Genomic DNA, 13,624 nt, shown 5'->3' on the forward strand with positions numbered 1-13,624 from the left:
AACCTTTGAATATATCTAGCTATCTATCCTTCCATACATCCATCCATCCATCTTTTGCAAGGTACTGTATTTAAGTAATTTAAAGATAAATTCTTAGACTTAGAATTTATTCTTTAATCATACTTTTATATAAAAAATTGTTTTTTATCCAAAGCAAATTAGAATATTCAGTAGAAGCAATTCATTTATTATAAACACAAGAAGTACTACTGTACCTTGTCTCTGTAAGTACCAGAGTAGTACAGCGCTAGCAGAAGTGCAAGTGCATTTTTTTCTAAGTGCAAAAAAGGGTTGTTAGTCAGTCAAGTGTTCCTGGCAGTGCTGTGTTTCCAGTCATTTTTGAAGATTGCAGTGGATTATCCTGTACAGGTGAAGGTTGGGACCATCGACGGACAGTCAGTGTGAAGGTTTTGAAAGTGAACTGAATATGAATTAACTCCGTGTTTGTACCGCATACAGCATTCGAAGCATACAGCCGAAGAGTAACAGGCTTAAAGTAGACCCATTATTATTAGACACCAGTTATTATTGACCTACTTCAAAATGGCTGCTAGTTGTAAATTGGGAGACTTGCCCTTTAAAAGCTAGAGCTTCAACAAGATGATGGAAAAAAGCTTTTTGATGGCACTTAAGACCTGGATGTGAGATGTCTGTTTGGAGACCTTCTGCCCTTTCCCTGATAAATCAAAGTAGAGCTAACAGCATCTGGATCCCAGTCGTTAGTCCCACATTAATCTATTTGTAAAAGGAATGTCAATCAAATCTGTTTGACTAATAATCATTTCCTCTCAGGGATTGTTTCAGCTATTATTGACTGTAAAGCATCTGCGGCGAAAGGGACACGGATTGTGTACTGGAGCGTAATTTACTATGGCAAAGATAGAGAAGCCATTAAATCTGGTCATTCGGGCTTCCTCGTACAGAGAGAAGAATTATGGGGGAGCAGACGCTCTCCAGAGCACATGTAACACAAGACACCCATTTCAACATTTATCACTTCTTAAACAATAGCGACAAGCCCACCAAAAATCAATTACACATCTACTCAGGATGGAAACACAGGCAGGCAGGACACAGTAGACCCTTCAGGATTGCAGAAATTTTATGCATCTCCAAACATCTCACCCATTTGCATGTGTATGTGTATGCGAGTACACATGTGGGCAGTTTTAAAAAAAACAGCCGCCTTTTGCCACCATTTAGATGTCTCTATCCTTTTTCTTATTTGTGTGGGATAACCATTCAGTTTCGCTGGTGAGCCTCTGGGAATGTACTGTATGAAAGAAGCCATGTGCCAGGCTTCATTCGTCGAGAATCTGACTTGAGAACCGTTTTTAGGAGTGTTGGGTGGCATTTCTTTAGAAAAATGATCTGCATTCTAAATCATCACAAAAGGTTGCTGCTCTTTACACATCAAATAGCTTGAGACGTTTAGGACGAGCTGTATTCCCCTCACTATCTGTCAGGGAAAATTACAGTATAGAAGACCAAGCCTCTAGTGATGGATAGCCATAATCCCCCTTATGTGGCTTCTCTAAGTACGGAGGAAACACTCTAGGATTCAACGATGGCATTACACCCTTGTTTTCACCCCTGTGCAGGCGTGTGATAGTGTTCAGGGTGGAGGAGCTCCAGATGGCTGTGCTTGTTTGAAGCCCAGCACACCGTAACAAACCCCTCGGCCAGCTGCTCCACTTATCCAGGGCTACTGCAGGATTTCAAACGGGTCCTAGGAGCCCACTCTTGTTTCAAGTATATTCACACACAATCAAATAAACAAACAAACATTTATACATACAAATATTTTACTCATTGGATTTGCTTTTATATATGCCTTTAGAATATCATTTGGATGTTAAAAGGTTGAGAGTGCATTTTAAAAGTCAAGGCTAGATGGTCAACATTTACCATCACAAGATACGTGGGTAAGTATTAAATGCAGTGGTGGCTTGTGACTGCTCATCGGACGGGTGCAAATTCAAAATATGTGTTAAACGGTCAAAACCGTTTATGATAAAGAGACGCTCACGTTCACAAAACGCACGCAAGACACTCCCTTAACAGTAAATTCTGATTCTGATCTGGGAAACGTGAGCGTCTCTTTTATCATAAACCCTTTAGACCCACCTGCAGCAGGCAGTTATTTTGACAAGACATGTGATGCACATAGGAGCACTCGACGCGCAGAACACATATTTTTAAATTACGAACCACACACATGACGGGCTACATAAATGTTGTCATGAACTTTGCATCGAGCGCCCTCGAAAAGAAGTCACCAGCCGCCACTGATTAAATGACAGTTTTTTTGTATTTTTTCAACCCCTGGGGAGTCAGCTGACATTGGCTTAGCAGCCTCTTCTATACGTTACATTATTACACACAATACACTCGATAGTACAGTTTAATCTTTGCCGCTTTGTTCTGCTGCTTATGTTGTCCATTAATTTTTCTGTGTTTTCTCCTGCATCTATTAATGTAAAGCTGCTTTGAAACAATTAACAATTGTGAAAAGTTATATAAATAAAATTTAATTGAATTGAAATAATGACTGTCGGGACTATTTTTTGCGACTGGCCTTATTGCATATACATTTCTAGGAGTTTCCCATTCAGACGCAAAATTTTGGGGAGGAGATTATTTAAATGATTCACGCAATGCTATTAACTAATGTTGGCGTGTGTTATGACCGGTATTTGCGATATTATTTAACGCCAATATAAAAGCATGTCACTCTGAGGCTATTTTGGAGATTTCCGCCTGGAAGTCTATATTTAAGTGTATAACTCTGGCCCTGGGTGTTCCAGCAACCTGCAGACAATTTTGTTTGATTCCAGCAAATGTCAGCTACAGCTTTCAAATGCAACTGCCACATTTAAAATCAACTCCAGACCTTTAACATCTGTCATTCATGAGGAAATTATTTACAAATAGACAATACCTGTCCATAAAACAGCTTTTAAGTCAACTGTCCCATTACTTTTGACCCCTTTAAAAAGGGGGAGCTACATATTAAACGGCTGTAATTCCTAAATCCTTCAGCCTATTTGGATGTGAATAACCTCAAAATAAAGCTAAAAGTGTGCACTGTAAGACAATATTCATAATGTGGCTGTAACTGGAATACATTTTGGTAAACAGCTAAAATAACACAAAAAGTTCCTCTGTCCCAATATTTATGGACCTAACTGTAAAACAATGGTGGAATAGTGTAAATTAAGTGTGAATAACTTTCTTAAAATACAATATATGTCAAAGTGATGCATATCTGCAAAAAGTAGAGATTCTAAGCTTTTAAACAGTATCTCATGTGTGGTACAGGGTCCATGACAGACCATTAAAAATTAAAGGAATATTTTATAATTAAAGGAATAATTATAAGTCATAATAATTAATTTTGGACCTTGTACAGGGTCAGCAGAGTTTGCGCTTGAAATAGTGGCAACTATTGCTAAAAATAAGCACCATAGAGAGCAGAGAACGCTTTACACAATTCAGATGATTGTTTTAACATGTAACAGTTTTTTGGAATGCCAGAGGAACATAATATTCAAAAATATTGTTTACCAAGCCATGTTATTTTTTTAATTGCTGAAGTAAATAAAATAGCAGTCACTAGGAGAAGTCACACAATACCAGACGTTTTAAAACTTAATTTTTTTGTCCTCCAGTTATTTTCAGTGTATTATGGCTTCGTTAGCTGTGATTACACACCTTGAATTTTCCACTGCAATGTGCTGCTTATTTGGGACCCTGAATTAATTTGCGCTGCTCTTAGTAGATTGCGTTGGTCATTATGGAAATCAGCTGTTGTGCCTGTGTTATTTAATTTGCACTTTTTAGTAAATAACTCACAGAAATTACCATTCCCATACGCATTCTTTTGGAATTGCGCTCTTGTGCTTATTTACCCCGTTTAGTAAATCTGTCCCTAAAATTATGTATTATTAAAAATATTATTATAAAGAGTTCTGGCCATAATTTGAAAATAAAGGGTGACAATTCCGTTTCTCTTAAAAGGCTCAATACTTGCATTTCTCTCCTGATATCATCTTTGTAACAATGTGATAGAGATGGTGTGAGGGCCACAGTATCATGGAGAGACCTGATTTGCTTTTCTCACTGACATGTGATGTCAGCACTTGTTTTTTTTTTTTTAGTCTGACACATTAGAAGCTATTGTTGTCCCCTCAAGAAGTCGCAATCATGCATTCAGTCATCACCAAAGACGAGCGGCCCCATCCCGAGTGTAAGAATTACCATCAGGCTCTCTCATCAGCGTGATCTATTAGCCTTGTCTCTAACGCATCAATAGCCTTAATTCCAAGGGAATAAGCAACAAAAGCTTTGTGCGATGTAGATGATAACGGCAGGGCTATTTTAAAGCCTCAGAGGAAAAGACAGGATGCATCCTTGTCACACACATGGGTAAAATAACATTGTGGTTTTCGTTAGTGGCCAAGTCAGAGCTTTCTATTTTTTTGATGAAGTTAAACTTTTTGTTTTTTATTACAGTAAACTGTACTGATTAAACGATACACAGGGGGCAAATGTACCAATTTCACTGTGTGTGTGTGTGTGTGTGTGTATTTCAGCACAAAGATTATACAAGGTAATATACTTTTTATAGAGTACAAAAGTCTGCACTATTCACCTGGATCAGTTAATGTTACTGTATTGCTGCTCACAGAATCCCAAGACGCTGCGTTGTGCAGCTCAAATTGTTTTCCGCACGATTTTTGGGCTGCGATTTTACTTGATAAATTAAACTTCTGAAAATAACACCATCACCAGGTGCAATTTATTTTTAGTGAATTCATCCCCAGTTTTCCCCCACACAATATTGTCATGTTTGTGGTTGCTTACCATATCTACCGTCTACACTAGCACAATATCAGGAGAGAGAGAAAAAACTAATCAGTGTGTATGATGTGGAAAGTGTTGTATTCTCTGGAGCTCAGACAGCTGTGAATGCATAAATCTTCCTCTGTGACTTATACTGTATCTGCGCACGGCAAAGCAAGACAAAACACATAGGCACATTAATAAATTGTAAAAAACTGTACATTTTCTGTCACTGGGGTGGTACCCTCAAAGGTTCCTTTATGGGTATACAACACTATTAAAACGTTGGACCTTTTTGGCTACAATAGCATACCCTTAAGACCTATTGTGTACCATAAGGAACAATTTTGTACCAGTTACAATTTTTGGGGTACACAATCAATCTTTAAGGTACGGAAATATACCCAAAAAAGGTACAACATTGTATTATGTTTAATATACATGTAAAGGTACAAAACAAAGCCTTAGGGCAATGGTTCCCAATTTCAGTCCTTGGCCCCCCTCCCAGAATGTTTTAGCTGTCTCCTTATATGAAACACCAGATTCCACTCCTCAGAATGTTTGAAACTCTTCTTTTATTAACACACTAACACGCTGATGAACTGAGTCGGGTGTTTTATACTGTATATGGAGACATCTTAAACGTTCTGGGAGGGGGAGCCCGAGGACTGGAGTTAGGGACCACTCTTAGGGGCCAGTCACACCAAAATCGCTTTAAACGCTTGCAAACGCAAGGCGCGACGCACTGCCTTTTTTTTTAAAAAAAGAGCAGTGCGACGCGGCTTTTCATATTGCTAAGCAACCACCGAGTCAGCTGTCTTGTCAGTCAAATATTGAAGCGTGAGCGCTCTTTTGCTGTTAACTGTCATATTAGCAGAAACTTTAAAAAGAGGGCGCTTGCTCTGACCTTGTTTGAGGGTGAGAGGTGCACAAACACGCAGGAGAGAGTGAGCGAGTGGAGTCCGGTTCTTTAAAGCAACTGTAAACTTCCCTTACCACATACCACAACGTAAGGCATTCGATTGGACAATGGAAAGACGCGAATGACGTCGGGCGCTTCTCCGCTCTCAGCGCTCCTTCAAAAATGCGTGCGCGGCAGGCGGCAAAAAACCGCAAGGCGCTCGGCGCGCATAAACACCCATAGAATATCATTCAAAAAAGGCGCCTGCAACTGCCATAAACGCTTTTGGTGTGACTGGCCCCTTAGGGCGCACTCACATTATCCAAACCATGCCCAGCGTGATTGTCCCCCCTCCCTACTCCCCCAGAAGCACGCGCTCACACTGTACTTTTATCGATCCGAGCCCGGGCGCGCTTTTGTCATCAGGATGTTATTGTTTTCTTCAACAAAGCAGGAAGTAAAGTGCTTTCTTAACACTGAAACCCATTGTAATGTTAAGTCTGTGTTTTTTATTCAGAGTCGTTTGGTGCACGATGACACACAGCCCTCTTACATGCCATCATATTGCTTAGTTGATGTGCAGTTCGGACATTCACGTAACCCTGCTGCGCGCATCAGAAGGTTTTTAAAGGACAAGCTCTGTTTTCAGATTGTTTATGATGAAATAGAACGGTTTTAAAAGAAATTTTGACATATGCGGGAGACATACCCGAGAATTTTCGTGTATTTGTATTTGGAAAGCATCTTTTGCAGCGATTTTTGTGTGAGCATATCAGTGAACACCTCTGACCACTCGGTGAGTTTCACGTCTTTGTAAACGAAAGTTTAATACATTTTAGGAAGGATTGTTCCTATGCAGCCATTGTAGAGGTGGGAGGTGATACAACAAACACCCCAAAATTCTCAGGCCAGCATCATATGTCCAAACTTCATTCAAAACCGTTCTATTTCATCATAAACAATCTGAAAACAGGGCTTTAAGTGTAAAATATCGAACTTGTCCTTTAAGAAGGCAAATGAAGGTAAATGGTCGCGCAATTGATATCTCTGCTTCTGAATCGCGCTCATGCTCGATTGCGCTCACACTATAGCCTTCCACGCTTAAGCCCAAGTGAACCGTGCTCCAGCCCACCTCTGTAAGCTGGCCAGGGTGTGATCACACTAGTCAAATGATCCAGGCTTTGGGGGTTAATGCACCCGAGCATGGTTTGGTTTGGATAGTGTGAGTGCGCCCTTACTGTACGTTCACACCACTGCAGGCTTGAGCTTCCAAGAAGCTCAGGTTGCCCGGTCAAGGACGCTTGTCAAAAAGTACAGAGAAGCTTGTTGACGCTCTGAAGTCTGTTTTCTTGGAACTAATGTTTTGGTTTACATCGTATGTTTCTCCGGAATCAGCCAGCGAAGAACGTCTGTCCTATATTCCGATTGGTTGCTGGTGTTTTGCCGCTGCTTGCCGCTGAACTGCGTCATAGCTCATTACCATAAAGTTGAGCTTCTTTCAACTTTCTGATTGATGATCTGGTCGCTCCAAACGCGACGCCAATCAATTTGACGCCATTGTGAAGCTCAAGTCTGCGGCGGTGTGAACGTACAGTTAGGGTACCACCCAGGTGACAAAAAATGTGCAGTTATGTAACAGTGTACGTACCCACATCTACTTGCAGTCAGAGTATTGTCTGAAAGATTTGGTTCCACGCTCTATAATTATTACAAATGTACATGTTAAATGGTTAAGTGATAATCAAAAACCCAGCGAGTTTTACGCTTGCCTAAAATGATGGCAGCTCAGGTTGTAGTGTGATGGAAAAGGCCATTACCACCAAACCGCTTTTTTCAAATTGATTGGTGCATGAACTACACGCTGTATTGGCAGTGAAAATGATGAAATATTATATACAATAGAGCTCATTAAAATTATATTACAGTCTTAACCTTTTCCATACACTTGACAATGGCTTTTTAAAACCATTCTTTAGCACACCTAAAGTATATGCCAAAGAAAGTTTATGTGTTTCCAAACAAATATTAATAGGAACGGCAGAAGGTAGAAGTAGGTGTAGGCGCAATGCTTTATTGTTTTGTCCATTTAAGGCTACTGTAGAAAAATGGCGGCACAAAATGATGACTTCTATGTAAGGGGACCCACTGTGTATGTGGATAAAAACTGCACTTTCTAAGCTAATAAAAACCATACTGTTCATTTTGTAATAATAGTTATGTATATTATATTGCATTTCTGTCAAAAGATCCTTCTAAAGTCCCACATTGTACCTTTAAAGGAGCATTTCACCCGTAGAAACATTAATCTTTATTGAAAGTGTGTCATATTTGTAGTCGAAATCTAACATACATTTCGAATTTGGTGCCTATTTGACTGAGAAAATGGGTGTTTGTAGTCTCACCCCCTCAACAAAGATATTGGACTTCCTTCTTTCAATGATGCAATATGATGATTTTTACATCATTGAAAGAATGAAGTGCAACACTGAAATCTGTATTTCTCCTGTCTCAGGGGAAACTGAGGGAATGATGCATGACCATTCAAAAACATGACTGGGGTTCTAACTATACAAAGCTTAATGCAAATGGGTGAAGTGTCCCTTTAAGTACTGAGTAATAAAAATTAACAACTGTGGGGTTGGGGTTTGGTTTAGGGTTAATTGCATATAACCATGCATAATTTTCTGTTATTTCAGTATTAATTACATGTAATGTGAAGCAAAGACGACATAAAAAATAAATAAAATTTCAAATGTTCCCTTACGAAAATTAACCATGATTTTACTACAGTTAAAAAAACAAGATTACTGTAGTAAAACCATGATTTTGCTGATAGTAATCAATACACCAAAAAACCATGGTTACTACACTTTTACCACAGAAAAAACATGGTTACTTTTTGTAAGGGTTGGTTATTACTATGTACTTACACTGTTATAAGCGTGTGCAGATCAACTCTAGAGACAAACTCAGCAAAATATTGTCTGAATATCCTGCCATCAATCTCCCTCTACCCTATTTGCCTAGAAATTGCTCTTCTCTCCTTCCTCGTTTTAGATTCCTCTTGCTCAAGGCTGCCGTCGACTCCAACGTATTGACGACCAGTTTGCCTCCCCAGACGAATGCATTAGTAATCTGCAAGCGAGGCCGTGTGGAGAAGAAAGAGAGAGAGAGGGAGAGAGAGAGGGAGAGAGAGCATCTTACTGCACTCCGCAAACATCAACAGGCATGTACCATATTCATCGACCTTATCAGAATGATGCTCATCAGGGGCCTGGGCTCTTATGGCCCTCAGCCTGGCTCCAGCAGTCCCGCTCTGCCTTATTAGTGTGCCGGTGAGGCCTTCTTATCACCATGGCAATCTGCTGCTCATAAACAATGCAGCAGCCATGGGAGATCCACCTGGACCAGAGGAGACAGAGAGATTGAGGTGTTGAAGACATGAGCAATGAGGCATGTGCACTTTCTCTCTCTCACACACATACACTTACATAATATGCACTGATCCACTGAGATTGATTTTCTGAAATTATCAGAGAGAAGGGACAACCATTTCCTTTCCCTACTTTGATCCACATTACATTTGAGAGTCTGTATTCACTGGAGAATACAGTTGTTACAGTATATGTACAGTAGTGCTTGATACATTTACTGTAAATACATAGACATGTCAGTTAATAAAGACTTTATTATAATCTGTAATCTAGCTGCCTTACTTAAATGTTCTCTTTATTGTCAAAGACTAGGTTCACACTGTCCATTTTTAAATATTACTCGCATTGGACGTAGTGATGTACAACAAGGCGTGATGAAATGAAACAAACTGTTTAAAAGAACCTGTTCACGAAAAAGATTGGAAGACTTCCCATCACTACCATAAAAGCCATTTATTTATGTTGTTGCAGCTGAAACAATTTACAAACATCAATACAAACTATTTCATTACAGTGTAGTTGTTTGGTAGATTGACTACGAAGCAGTTCTACATATCAGTCATCTTCATGCACTGTGTACCTGTCAGGTGATGTCACAGATAATTGGTTCTCCAATACGCTTCCGTTGACACAGTAGGACTTCTGCGTCAATGTGGTTGTGAGTCACAAAAATGTATGGATGCGAATTTGATATTATAAAACGAGCAGTTCTTGTCCTTCATCTGATTGGTTGAAACGCGTTCTAGCCGTGATAAAATACCCCGGTAACCCCACGGTTCAGACCGCATTACATAAGTATCGTGCCACTGTTGCTGCGTACTGATTCATGAAAATATACACCACAGTCTTTAATCATATTTTTTTATTTTTCTACAATTGCACAATTAATGTCAATATCCAGATAAATGTCAATAAATATTGTTGAGTCATCTCGTCAATAAATAGAAAAAAAAGTTCTCTGAGGAGTTTCTACTTCAAATCCATATTTTCCTAGTTTGGCGGAAGAGTAATATTTGTACTATTGTACTATATTGTACTATTTGTAATAAAATAAAACACAAATGAGTTGTAATTATAAGAAATCCTGCTATGCCTATGAAGTAACCGTTTTATAAAAGCAATAAGCCCCGCGAAGCAGTGGTGTTACAGTGCATTTTATAACAGCTAAGGGGGTTTTAGGCACTCCGCGTATTATCATGACCAACAGATGGGAATTCAAATTAAACTTTAATGTTCACGCGTTTTAACAATACAAACAACTGAAACAATAAACTTTAAATATATAAATATCCTATATATATATGCCTTAAATAAAAATCATACAATAATAAATAAAAAGAACTCAAACATGTACCCACCCAGCGGGTAACCTTCCTGTAGTAGCGACGGGAATTCACCTGCGGCAAGTTCACCAACTCCATCTTCTTCTCCAGTCTAAAGGTGTGCACTGCACGCAGCGGGGTCAGGTCTGTCCCCGCCCCTCTCCATGATGCACGTTGCACTCAGCCTCCAGATTTTCCTAACAGTGAACAGCAGCGATGATTAATATATTTGTTTTCACTGAGAAGAAAAGATTAAGCCAATGTCCGACCCGAGTCATTTGCTTATATTTTTTACCCGAACACAACCCAAACATGCGGGTCCCGTCGGGTTTGTCGGGCTGACCTGACTCGTTGAGAACTATAATGCTGCGTACACAACAAACATAAAGCATCACGTTCTTCGCTCTAGATTACTCACAGGATGTAAGTACTTTCGTAATTTTCCTTTTGAGTTAAATAATTTTTGTGCGAAAGACACGTTTGAGGCGAATAGCCCAAGTTTGAGTCTATTTGCATCTTTACATTGATTTGTATGTAATCTCCTAGCGCAAATAGTCATATTTGCTTTTGGTGTGACGTAGCATAAAACTTCCTGAGGCAATAAAAGCAGAAAATAAAGATATTGAGTGGTTGCAGGGTTTGACAAATCTTATGTTAGGTTTGAGTTCGGGATAATCAAAAAATATTGACCAAATGGAAAAGTTTAGAATAAAATTACTTAAAGGCATTATAAACATTCTGATATTAGTCACCTAAAGCTTGGATAGCTATCTGATTTGTTGAAACTGTTCCATTTACATTTGGCCACATAAATGCATCTAGGCGAAAACGGATATGAATCAGATCTTCTACTCCCACACAAAATGCAAACACACTATTCATTACTCCACCTTAAAAAAAAACTTAAGATGACGTTTATGCAACAAAAGGCAGCACTTAGTGTATATTTACTGTATATTGTACAGGTCCATGACCGGGAAAAGCGTTCACAAAATTCTCTCTCAAAATTGTATTTCTATGTTTAATGTCAATCAAGTTAGTCATTGGACTCTTTTATTAGTTCTAGGAAGCTTTTTTACCCGGTTCATGAAGCAATGAGTGTGTCGTCTTTGTTTGTTTGCCTCTTTGCCGGCTAACTTCCGGGTGGCGTGCTTACCTTGGGGAGGAGTTATGCGCTGACATATGTAGTTTCATCCACCAGATGAAACTGGATTTAAATCTGTCTCGAAATTTTTTCGGGGGGCATTTGCATCAGAGAAAATGCATGAAGTGACCACGTGTAAAAAGCCTCTTAGACATTGTGAGTTTCACAATCATTATGAAAAGAAACCAATAAGAACATATTTTATGATCAATTATAGGAACATTACTTATTAAAGTATATTATTTAATTAGATCACATGCTTCCACCAATTTTTTAAAATAAATAAAAGTGAAAAATCGCTTTGTTGAATTCTTGAATTCTATTTGCATTCCAGTAGTCGTCAGTCTCAGAGGGGAACCCATACTGATATCCAAACAAACTCCACACGGAGTCGTATCTGAGCTGTGGGATGCATCTCTACAGAACCCAGATCTGTTCTGCTTCCCCGATCACCCTTCCGAAGAGTCCCACATCATAGAGTAAATGGGTGGCGGTGGCTTGCATTCACATGAAACAATGCACACAGGATAAAAAATTCCTTGGCAGAAACCTTTTTGATTCCAGAATTGTTTTCTTCTTTCGATCTCTCATGCAGCAGAACAAAGTATTAAAAATGCAGTTGTGTATCCTTCTCTATCACAACTTCCTACTGGCCTCAAATATTTAATGGGAGACTCCGTGGTGCGTTGGCCCTGACCTCACAAAACTGCTGACTGCACAGTGATGAAGGGTCGACACGGGTCACTGATGTCTCCATCAGCCTCTGACGCCATCTGTCACCCCAGCGTGCTAAGAGGAATGGAAAGCAAAGGATTGTGGGAAAGCGCTAATTTTAATACCTTTAGTTGCCCATTTGCCCGAATAGTCAATGTCTCTACGCACAGGTGGGCAGTTACAGTAGTTGACCACAGCGTCCAGGAAAAAACAAATGACTCTGACAGAGAAAGAAAAATCAATCTGTTTGCAGTGAATTAATCTACATTACTACTGCAGCAGTTCCCGCGGCAACCAGGACGAACATCCATTATCTTTTGTGAGAGCGACTCTGTTATTGGCTAAGTAAAATGATGTATTGACTGATGAAAGAAGCAGCGCGCGTGGTTAGCGCTACTCTCAGAATGCCGTTGCTAGCTGGTCTCGCTCAGCGGTCCGATCGGATGTTCTGCTTTCCTTCCCTTCGAACTCGCCTGCTGAAATCGAAATCCCACTGCTCCGAAAGCACACGCTGACAACAGCTATTGATTTCTACATTATTTGTATAAAAAAAGGAATGGGAAGAAAAGCACGCAGTCAAACCCCATTTCTAGAGTGCTAAAATCTGCACCTCGCACCCGCATCGAGTTAATTTGAATCGGTTTGGGAATGACTCAGCATCTGTGTCAAATATTTCCTTGTATGTTGAAAGGCGAATGGAAAAAACAGATGGCGGGAGGTAATAGACCCAAGGTAATATCCCTTTAGTTCTGGATGGTGTGTTTAGAGAGAACATTAATACTCAGGATAAGAATCATGTACTAAGAGGCCGCAGTGTGGCAGATGGCCATTTCCTACCGCTCTACGGTGAGTAAGCGGCACAGGCGTTCTCAGTATCAGCGGAAGTATGCAGCAATTACATTCTGAATGGTGAGCGTCAAACTCTAAATGGCTTTTTTCATTATCTGGCTAAATGGTTTAAAATGAATAAATTCATTAACTGTGTTTGCAATCCCAGCCGTTCGGCAACTTGTGCGAGCGCACACATCACGTCGCAGCGAGGGCCCTTAAGCCATTTAATGTCAGTGACCTGAGGAAATTCATTTACACTGTATTGCTATTGCATTAGTGAATCACTTGTATTTTCCCCCTCCTGTTTTCTACCTTCAGTGGATCTAAATAATTAACAACATGTTCATGAATGCAGCCGTTCATTCACGGTAGTGTGCCGTTACTCAGTTCTAGGCCGACGTTTAACGGCTCCCCTGGTTTCTGTCACGCCCTC

At 39.8% G+C, this 13,624-nt stretch overlaps 1 long non-coding RNA gene across 1 annotated transcript in view; it reads left to right on the forward strand.

Annotated features, from left to right (window-relative positions):
- The window catches only part of LOC129421087 (uncharacterized), an 86,110-nt gene extending 76,668 nt beyond the window's left edge, over positions 1-9,442 (forward strand). Inside the window, exon 3 of the long non-coding RNA XR_008636978.2 lies at positions 8,804-9,442. This is a non-coding gene — a long non-coding RNA (uncharacterized lncRNA). The remainder of the gene's footprint in view (positions 1-8,803) is intronic.
- Positions 9,443-13,624: the final 4,182 nt, after the last annotated feature.

The sequence above is a fragment of the Misgurnus anguillicaudatus genome, chromosome 4 (genome assembly GCF_027580225.2).
Source record: "Misgurnus anguillicaudatus chromosome 4, ASM2758022v2, whole genome shotgun sequence".
Lineage (NCBI taxonomy): Eukaryota > Metazoa > Chordata > Actinopteri > Cypriniformes > Cobitidae > Misgurnus > Misgurnus anguillicaudatus.